The sequence below is a fragment of the Pseudophryne corroboree genome, chromosome 1 (genome assembly GCF_028390025.1).
Source record: "Pseudophryne corroboree isolate aPseCor3 chromosome 1, aPseCor3.hap2, whole genome shotgun sequence".
In the NCBI taxonomy this organism is placed as follows: Eukaryota; Metazoa; Chordata; class Amphibia; order Anura; family Myobatrachidae; genus Pseudophryne; species Pseudophryne corroboree.
In genome coordinates, this window is record NC_086444.1 from 345976364 (window position 1) to 345987099 (window position 10736).

Below are 10736 nucleotides of genomic sequence, written 5' to 3' on the forward strand. Positions count from 1 at the left end.
GCAGTATTAGCAATGGGAGAAAGAGAAGGCTCTTGTGTGGGCGCACTCTTATACAATAGAGGAAAATTCCTATGATATGTGAAAGAAAATGTTTAAAACATAATTTTTATTAATAAAGTTTAAAACATGATTACTCATCTAAATGATCCATCGGAAATAAAGAAATTATGAAAGAAATTTTAAAATGTTCTGGTCTATTTTTTCACAAGAAGTGATTGGAAAGGTTGTAGACACTCAATCGTCTTACCCCCATTTCCCCTGACCAGTACAGAATATCTGTATTGATGGGACCGCGGAGTGGTCACAAAGATAATAGTAAGTATGTCCCAATAGGACCACTTAAAATTATAAAATAATGGTCACCGACGATAGAAACCTGAATTGATGACAGATATCACATATATCATTATTAGAAACTGGACGTAGAACTACAGTAAAAAGGAGTTGTGAGGGAGAGATTTAGTGGTGATACTGCTGTTGGTGTCACATCTCACATAGAAAGGAAAATGATTCCTGCTCTACAACACTAGGTATTCACAGGAAGTCTCCTCTCCAGGTACTAACCCGGCCCAACGCTGTTTGGCTTCCAAGATCGGACGAGATCGGGCATTAGCAGCGTGGTATGATAGTAGAGAATTTATATGATCTGTATACCAATGAGAGTGCACCTAGATAAGATATTAGTAAAAAGAATGGAAATATTTCTGAAGAAAAGAAAGAGGGTGAATAAGTTAAGTAAGTAGGAATATGTGGATCTGCTTTCTACGTTAGCACGGCCCGACAAATCCCACATTCGTGGTATTGTGTTCCGTGGATAGTAGATGAGAGTTCGCGGAAAAAGTAATAGAACAAGAACAAGAAGCGAAGAATTGCTGATTGTTGTCCAATTGTGCATTAAGACAATAAGAAAATTAGATACTGCATTGAACGTCAAAATCAGTTATAAGAAATATATCTGTGTCACCATTAATGATATTGTGCTCCTGACACCAAGTGCTGTTTTTAGCACAAAGATAGACCATGAGAATCTGTTCTCAAAAAAATATATATTGCATGCTATCCAGGCTAAACCAGAAATACCAGCATAATATTTTATCATCAGTTTCTGGAATCCCAATGGAGATTACAGTATATGGAGCAGTGTAGCGGTGTACAGGTTTATAGAAAATTATTTTTTATATATATATATGTGAGTCACCAATCATGATATTGTGCTCCTAACACCAAAGGCTGTTTTTAACACAAGAATAGAGCATAGAAATCTATTCACATAGGAAAAATATATATTGCATATTATCCCGGCTAAGTCAGAAATACAACCTTAATGTTATTGTCATCAGTTTCTGGAATAACACTGAAGATTATAATACATGAAAATAGTGTAACAGTGTGCTCACCTTTCCTTGTGATAAGACAGCCTATCTGCAGGTTCAGACAGTTCTTACACAGGATGTCTGCCAAGCACTGAAATCACAAAATACTGGGATAACAATATATTAATATATTAACCCCTGTTTTGGAAATTAAGTCCGAGGCCTATAACACCAGACAAACTTCCCCAGGAAGGTCTGCTCAAATGTATAGTAAAGTATCAGCGTACAGAGTGTAATTTAACAAATAAGGTGATAAATTACGGTCTGTGAAATGTGTTCACAAGACAGATATAGGCTTTGCGGAACACCAAAATAAGGAGGTCAGAGTAGATGTGTCAGGGCATCGTCAGGTGAAGGGAAAGGAGCCAGACAATCACTCCATCGACGGTCCCCCCGTGGAAGACGCGATTCGCCCACCCGGGCTTGTTCACTTCCGGGTTTGGAGGGGTAAGTGGGGAGCGGGGTTTAAAAGCAGCTGCAATGACTGTATTAGCCAATCGCTGTTGGTAGCATCAGTGAGCGGGTGCGGTGGGCGGGAGCACTGGACTGGATTTATACACCAGTACCACTGGATTTATACGGCAGTACCACTGGACATATACGGCAGTATCACTGGATTTATATGGCAGTACCACTGGACATATACGGCAGTTTCACTGGACTGGATTTATACGCCAGTACCACTTGATTTATACGGCAGTACCAGTGGACATATACGGCAGTTTTACTAGACATATACGGCAATATCACTGGACATGTACGACAGTATCGCTGGATTTATACGGCAGTACCGCTGGACATACAGTATATAGCAGTATCACTGGACATATATATGGCAGTACCACTGGACATATACGGCAGTACCACTGGACATATACGGCAGTATCACTGGAATTATATGGCAGTACCACTGGACATATACGGCAGTATCATTGGACTGGATTTATACACCAGTACAACTGCATTATATTACACCTAGAGGAAAGAGTTGAACAATTCTAAGACTTTACCAATGCCTTCTTCAGATGTGTTTTCTTCTTCCTGACACTGATGAATTCAAAGGAAAGCATCTGTCTTGAGGCAAGTAGATTAATGGCAAGCCTTCTCTATAATGTACTCTGACATTATGGTCACAGGATAATGCAAACTCTAATTCATAAATGCATACCTCCGATTCTAGATCTTCTGTGCAGGTCGTGTTGTAGTGACCTGAGTTTATTTGTTAAATGACAGCTTCACAATCAGGAGCAGATGAATTGTTTTGCAATAATAGCCCTGCTTGGCCAAGCCTACTGAACAAACTAAATCTGTCACTCCGATGGAAAGTACTGACAGACAAATTTATTACCTTTCATGCATCTAAACAGCAACTCAATTTCCATTACTCCTACTGGCAGCACTACTGACAGCGCAATACAATGCTGCTGCTAGAAAGCAAATATAGAACATTTTTAACCAGTTCTCTGCCACAAGTCAGAGGGCTGAGCATCAGAAATTGCTGTCCTCTTGGGAGCATTATGATTGACTCCTGCAGTACTGTACCAAATTGATGTTTTTTAAAAGCCCCTTCTGGGTAGTCTGTTATTATTTTCTAGCATGCATCATTCTTTTTGGTTCCCCCGAATACTATTTAATAAAAATCACAGAAGTACAATTCTCCAGTTATTTATTTCATTTAGTATTTATTTCCAGTTTCTTCTATAGCGCAACATATTCCATTGCACTTTACAATTGGAAACAACAGTGATAAGACAAACTGGATAATAACTTATAATCTATAAGGAAATAGGAAGGGTACACAAGGACAGGCGCTGCTGTTATCTATAGCGTAATGGTCCCACCAGATTGCAAAGACAGTCCTGATGGGATGTAATTAGAAATAAATGCTTCTGAAGGTCATGTGGGAGGTTCAGGAATTTTATAGGCTTGCCTGAAGAGGTGAGTTTTCAAGGAACGCTTGAAATTTGGAGGCTAGAGGAGATTCCTATCGTGCATGGGAGGGCATGCCATAGGGTGGGTGCTGCCCGAAGAAAGTCCTGCAGTTGTGAATGGGAGCGAGTGATCCATGCAGATGAGAGACACAGATCTTGTGCAGAGCGAAGAGGTCGAGTTGGGAGATATTTTGAGATAAGGGAAGAGATATATGTTGGTGTAGTTTGGTTAATAGCTTTATATGTGAGTAGGAGTATTTTATATTAAATACGGTACAATATGGGCATTCAATGGAGGGACTGACAGAGAGGATCCGCAGATGATGAACGTCTTGCTGGGAAGATTAGCCTTGCAGCTGCATTCATAGCGGATTGTAGTGAGAGTCATTTCTTGGGAAGACCAGTAAAGAGACTAATGCAATAATCAATGCGGGAGATAATGAGAGCAAGGAATAGAGTTTTTGCAGTGTCTTGTTTAAGTTAGGGTCGTATTTTGGATTTTTTTTATGCATGTAACATGATATAGAGACAGATTGAATGTGTGGCGCAAAGGACAGTCCAGAGTCAAGGATGACACCTAGGCAGTGAGTTGTCGAGTTGTCAACAGTTATGGAGATATGAGGTTGGTAACTACTCTTGGCTGGCGGGAATATAATTAATTCTGTTTTGGAAATGTTGAGTTGGAGGTGGCGAGATGACATCCAAGATGAATTGGAAGAAAGGCATTCAGTAACGCTGACTAATACAGATGGTGATAAATCTGGGGAGGATAGAGAGATTTGAGTTATCACCATCTCAGGATGGTAACAGCTGAAGAAAATCTCAGATTTATTTTTTATTTTTTTACTGTTTCTTTGGTGTTAAATGATTTTATAGGATTTTTTTATCTTATATATTTATCAGAATTCGAACAGTTTATTATAATTAATGCAATGGATTTTAAGGAAAACTCTTAGTGCGCATATATAGAGCTGCTGGACACGACCCCCCCCAATCCCTTCACCACAAAAGTGCACAAAAACCAAATAGTAAAGAAGAGGACTTATCCTGCACTCCACAATGATATCGCAATTTAAACGATTCTGGAGTTGTTGGGAGGCTTCACATACGTGCCATAAAGAAAAAGAATATGTATATACTAGTGAAGTATAGTTTCAATCAAACCTCAAGCACAGTAATGCAGCAGTAAAAATCTTAATAATCATTTAAAAATTCCACTCCAACCGCATAGATAGCAGCATATATTTTGAACAGCACTAGTGCAAGGGCTGTGATGAGTTCTGCAGTTGTTAGAAAACTCACATAAATGCCATATATAAGAAAAAAAGTGTGCATGAAATACAATGTAATTTTAATAAAACATCAAGCACAATAATACAATCACAAATTCATTTAAAAGTAGAGATGAGCGGGTTCGGTTTCTTTGAATCCGAACCCGCCAGAACTTCATGTTTTTTTTCACGGGTCCGAGCGACTCGGATCTTCCCGCCTTGCTCGGTTAACCCGAGCGCGCCCGAACGTCATCATGACGCTGTCGGATTCTCGCGAGGCTCGGATTCTATCGCGAGACTCGGATTCTATATAAGGAGCCGCGCGTCGCCGCCATTTTCACTCGTGCATTGAGATTGATAGGGAGAGGACGTGTCTGGCGTCCTCTCCATTAGAATAGAGATAGATAGATTAGATAGAGAGAGATTGTGCAGAGTCGCAGACAGAGTTAGTTTACCACAGTCAGTGACCAGTGCAGTTGCTAGTTAACTTTTATTTAATATAATATATCCGTTCACTTCTCTCTGCTATATCCGTTCTCTGCCTGAAAAAAAAAACGATACACAGCACAGTCAGTCACACAGTGTGACTCAGTCTGTGTGCACTCAGCTCAGCCCAGTGTGCTGCACAGTCATCAATGTATAAATTAAAAGCTTATAATTAATTGTGGGGGAGACTGGGGAGCACTGCAGGTTGTTAGCAGGAGCCAGGAGTACAATTATATTAATTAACAGTGCACACTTTTGCTGCAGGAGTGGTGACCAGTGCCTGACCACCAGTATAGTATTGTTGTATACTACTAATATCTCTTTAAATATCAACCAGTCTATATTAGCAGCAGACACAGTACAGTGCGGTAGTTCACGGCTGTGGCTACCTCTGTGTCGGCACACGGCAGGCAGTCCGTCCGACCAGAATTGTATTATTTATTATTATATACCTACCACCTAACCGTGGTTTTTTTTTCATTCTTTATACCGTCATAGTGTCATCCTAATTGTTACGAGTATACTACTATCTCTTTATCAACCAGTGTACAGTGCGGTAGTTCACGGCTGTGGCTACCTCTGTGTCGGCACACGGCAGGCAGTCCGTCCGACCAGAATTGTATTATTTATTATTATATACCTACCACCTAACCGTGGTTTTTTTTTCATTCTTTATACCGTCATAGTGTCATCCTAATTGTTACGAGTATACTACTATCTCTTTATCAACCAGTGTACAGTGCGGTAGTTCACGGCTGTGGCTACCTCTGTGTCGGCACACGGCAGGCAGTCCGTCCGACCAGAATTGTATTATTTATTATTATATACCTACCACCTAACCGTGGTTTTTTTTTCATTCTTTATACCGTCATAGTGTCATCCTAATTGTTACGAGTATACTACTATCTCTTTATCAACCAGTGTACAGTGCGGTAGTTCACGGCTGTGGCTACCTCTGTGTCGGCACACGGCAGGCAGTCCGTCCGACCAGAATTGTATTATTTATTATTATATACCTACCACCTAACCGTGGTTTTTTTTTCATTCTTTATACCGTCATAGTGTCATCCTAATTGTTACGAGTATACTACTATCTCTTTATCAACCAGTGTACAGTGCGGTAGTTCACGGCTGTGGCTACCTCTGTGTCGGCAGTCGGCAGGCAGTCCGTCCATCCATAATTGTATTATTATTATAATATATACCACCTAACTGTGGTTTTTTTTGCATTCTTTATACCGTCGTCATAGTGTCATACTAGTTGTTACGAGTATACTACTATCTCTTTATCAACCAGTGTACAGTGCGGTAGTTCACGGCTGTGGCTACCTCTGTGTCGGCAGTCGGCAGGCAGTCCGTCCATCCATAATTGTATTATTATTATAATATATACCACCTAACCGTGGTTTTTTTTTCATTCTTTATACCGTCGTCATAGTGTCATACTAGTTGTTACGAGTATACTACTATCTCTTTATCAACCAGTGTACAGTGCGGTAGTTCACGGCTGTGGCTACCTCTGTGTCGGCAGTCGGCAGGCAGTCCGTCCATCCATAATTGTATTATTATTATAATATATACCACCTAACCGTGGTTTTTTTATACCACCTAACCGTGGCAGTCCGTCCATAATTGTATACTAGTATCCAATCCATCCATCTCCATTGTTTACCTGAGGTGCCTTTTAGTTCTGCCTATAAAATATGGAGAACAAAAAAGTTGAGGTTCCAAAATTAGGGAAAGATCAAGATCCACTTCCACCTCGTGCTGAAGCTGCTGCCACTAGTCATGGCCGAGACGATGAAATGCCAGCAACGTCGTCTGCCAAGGCCGATGCCCAATGTCATAGTACAGAGCATGTCAAATCCAAAACACCAAATATCAGTAAAAAGCCTCTTTTTTTCTTTGCGTCATGTGCTGTTTGGGGAGGGTTTTTTGGAAGGGACATCCTGCGTGACACTGCAGTGCCACTCCTAGATGGGCCCGGTGTTTGTGTCGGCCACTAGGGTCGCTAATCTTACTCACACAGCTACCTCATTGCGCCTCTTTTTTTCTTTGCGTCATGTGCTGTTTGGGGAGGGTTTTTTGGAAGGGACATCCTGCGTGACACTGCAGTGCCACTCCTAGATGGGCCCGGTGTTTGTGTCGGCCACTAGGGTCGCTAATCTTACTCACACAGCTACCTCATTGCGCCTCTTTTTTTCTTTGCGTCATGTGCTGTTTGGGGAGGGTTTTTTGGAAGGGACATCCTGCGTGACACTGCAGTGCCACTCCTAGATGGGCCCGGTGTTTGTGTCGGCCACTAGGGTCGCTTATCTTACTCACACAGCGACCTCGGTGCAAATTTTAGGACTAAAAATAATATTGTGAGGTGTGATGTGTTCAGAATAGGCTGAAAATGAGTGTAAATTATGTTTTTTGAGGTTAATAATACTTTGGGATCAAAATTACCCCCAAATTCTATGATTTAAGCTGTTTTTTAGGGTTTTTTGAAAAAAACACCCGAATCCAAAACACACCCGAATCCGACAAAAAAAATTCGGTGAGGTTTTGCCAAAACGCGGTCGAACCCAAAACACGGCCGCGGAACCGAACCCAAAACCAAAACACAAAACCCGAAAAATTTCCGGCGCTCATCTCTATTTAAAAGTTCCATTGATTGTATGTATAGCAGCATAGGTAATAGCAGCATGTATTTAAACAACACAAATGAAAGTACTGTTTGATGAGGGGCAATGGGGAATTACCAGAAATGTAGAACTCAAAGCCAGCTTGCGGGTTTAATTAGTGCAGGGAAACCCGGGAATCCCCTGTACCACGCTATACTGGAATGGTCAGTCCGCCGTTGCTCCTCCACTCACAGCCCTCCGTCCACCAACGCGTTTCTACCTCTCACAGAGGTCTTTATCAAGGTGCAAAGTAGTAAAGTGTGCTGTTAGAAAAAAAATAAGATTTTACTCACCGGTAAATCTATTTCTCGTAGTCCGTAGTGGATGCTGGGACTCCGTAAGGACCATGGGGATTAGCGGCTCCGCAGGTGACTGGGCACAACTAAAGAAAGCTTTAGGACTACCTGGTGTGCACTGGCTCCTCCCACTAAGACCCTCCTCCAGACCTCAGTTAGGATACTGTGCCCGGAAGAGCTGACACAATAAGGAAGGATTTTGAATCCCGCGTAAGACTCATACCAGCCACACCAATCACACCGTATAACTCGTGATACTATACCCAGTTAACAGTATGAAATATAACTGAGCCTCTCAACAGATGGCTCAACAATAACCCTTTAGTTAGGCAATAACTATAAACAAGTATTGCAGACAATCCGCACTTGGGATGGGCGCCCAGCATCCACTACGGACTACGAGAAATAGATTTACCGGTGAGTAAAATCTTATTTTCTCTGACGTCCTAAGTGGATGCTGGGACTCCGTAAGGACCATGGGGATTATACCAAAGCTCCCAAACGGGCGAGAGAGTGCGGATGACTCTGCAGCACCGAATGAGCAAACTCTAGATCCTCCTCAGCCAGGGTATCAAACTTGTAGACTCTTACAAAAATGTTTTAACCCGACCAAGTAACAGCTCGGCAAAGTTGTAAAGCCGAGACCCCTCGGGCAGCCGCCCAAGAAGAGCCCACTTTTCTCGTGGAATGGGCTTTTACAGAATTAGGGTGCGGCAGTCCAGCCGCAGAATGTGCAAGTTGAATCGTGCTACAGATCCAGCGAGCAATCGTCTGCTTAGAAGCAGGAGCACCCAGCTTGTTGGGTGCATACAGGAGAAATAGCGAGTCAGTTTTCCTGACTCCAGCTGTCCTGGAAACATATACTTTTCAGGGCCCTGACTACATCCAGTAACTTGGAATCCTCCAAGTCCCAAGTAGCCGCAGGCACCACAATAGGTTGGTTCACATTAAAAAATTATACCACCTTAGGAAGGAATTGGGAACGAGTCCTCAATTCCGCCTTATCCATATAAAATACAGATAAGGGCTTTTGTATGACAAAGCCGCCAATTCTGATACACGCCTGGCCGACGCCAAGGCCCACAGAATGACCACTTTCCACGTGAGGTATTATAGCTCCACGGATTTAAGTGGCTCAACCCAATGCGACTTCAGGAAATCCAACACCACGTTGAGATCCCACGGTGCCACTGGAGGCACAAACGGGGGCTGACTATGCAGCACTCCCTTAATAAAAGTCTGAACTTCAGGCAGTGAAGCCAGTTCAATTTTGGAAGAAAATCGATAGAGCCGAAATCTGGACCTTAATGGAACCCAATTTTAGGCCCATAGTCACCTCTGACTGTAGGAAGTGCAGAAATCGACCTAGCTGAAATTTCTCCTTTGGGGCCTTCCTGGCCTCACAGTACGCAACATATTTCCGCCATATGCGGTGATAATGGTTTGCGTTCACTTCTTTCCTTGCTTCAAATAGCGTAGGGATAACTTCCTCCGGAATTCCCTTTTCCTTCAGGATCCGGCGTTCAACCGCGGTACGTCTTGGAACAGACAGGCCCCCTGCTGCAGCAGGTCCTGTCTGAGCGGCAGAGGCCATGGGTCCTCTGAGATAATTTCTTGGAGTTCTGGTTACCAAGCTCTTCTTGGCCAACCCGGAACAATGAGTATAGTTCTTACTCCTCTCCTTCTTATTATTCTCATTACCCTGGGTAAGAGAGGCAGAGAAGGGAACACATACACCGACTGGTACACCCACGGTGTTACCAGAGCGTCCACAGCTATCGCCTGAGGGTCCTTGACCTGGCGCAATATCTTTGTAACTTTTAGTTGAGGTGGGACGCCATCATGTCCACCTGTGGCCTTTCCCAACGGTGTACAATCATTTGGAAGACTTCTGGATGAAGTCCCCACTCTCCCGGGTGGAGGTTTCTTAGTTGTCCACTCCGGGAATGAACACTGCTGACAGTGCTAACACATGATTTTCCGCCCATCGGAGAATCCTTGTGGCTTCTGCCATCACCATCCTGCTTCTTGTGCCGCCCTGTCGGTTTACATGAGCGACCGCCGTGATGTTGTCTGACTGGATCAGCACCGGCCGGTGTTGAAGCAGGGGTCTGGCCTGACTTAGGGCATTGTAAATGGCCCTCAGTTCCAGAATATTTATGTGTAGGGAAGTCTCCTGACTTTTCCATAGCCTTGGAAGTTCCTTCCCTGTGTGACTGCCCCCCAGCCTCGAAGGCTGGCATCCGTGGTCACCAGGACCCAGTCCTGTGTGCCGAATCTGCGGCCCCCTAGAAGATGAGCACTCTGCAGCCACCACAACAGCGACACCCTGACCCTTGGAGACAGGGTTATCCGCCGATGCATCTGAAGATGCGACCCGGACCACTTGTCCAACAGATCCCACTGGAAAATCCTTGCATGGGACCTGGCAAATGGAATTTCTTCGTAAGAAGCTACCATCTTTCCCAGGGCTCGCGTGCATTGATGCACCGACACCTGTATACATATTAGGAAGTCTCTGTCTAGAGACAACAACTCCTTGGACTTCTCCTCCGGGAGAAACCCTTTTTATCCTGTTCTGTGTCCAGAACCATACCCAGGAACAGTAGACGCGTCGTAGGAACCAGCTGCGACTTTGGAATATTCAGAATCCAGCCGTGCTGTTGTAGCACTTCCCGAGATAGTGCTACTCCGACGAACAAATGCTCCC

The 10736-nt window shown here is 43.4% G+C and overlaps 1 pseudogene; it reads right to left on the reverse strand.

Annotated features, from left to right (window-relative positions):
* Positions 1-515: 515 nt before the first annotated feature.
* LOC134934463 (5S ribosomal RNA) lies at positions 516-634 on the reverse strand (annotated as a pseudogene).
* Positions 635-10736: the final 10102 nt, after the last annotated feature.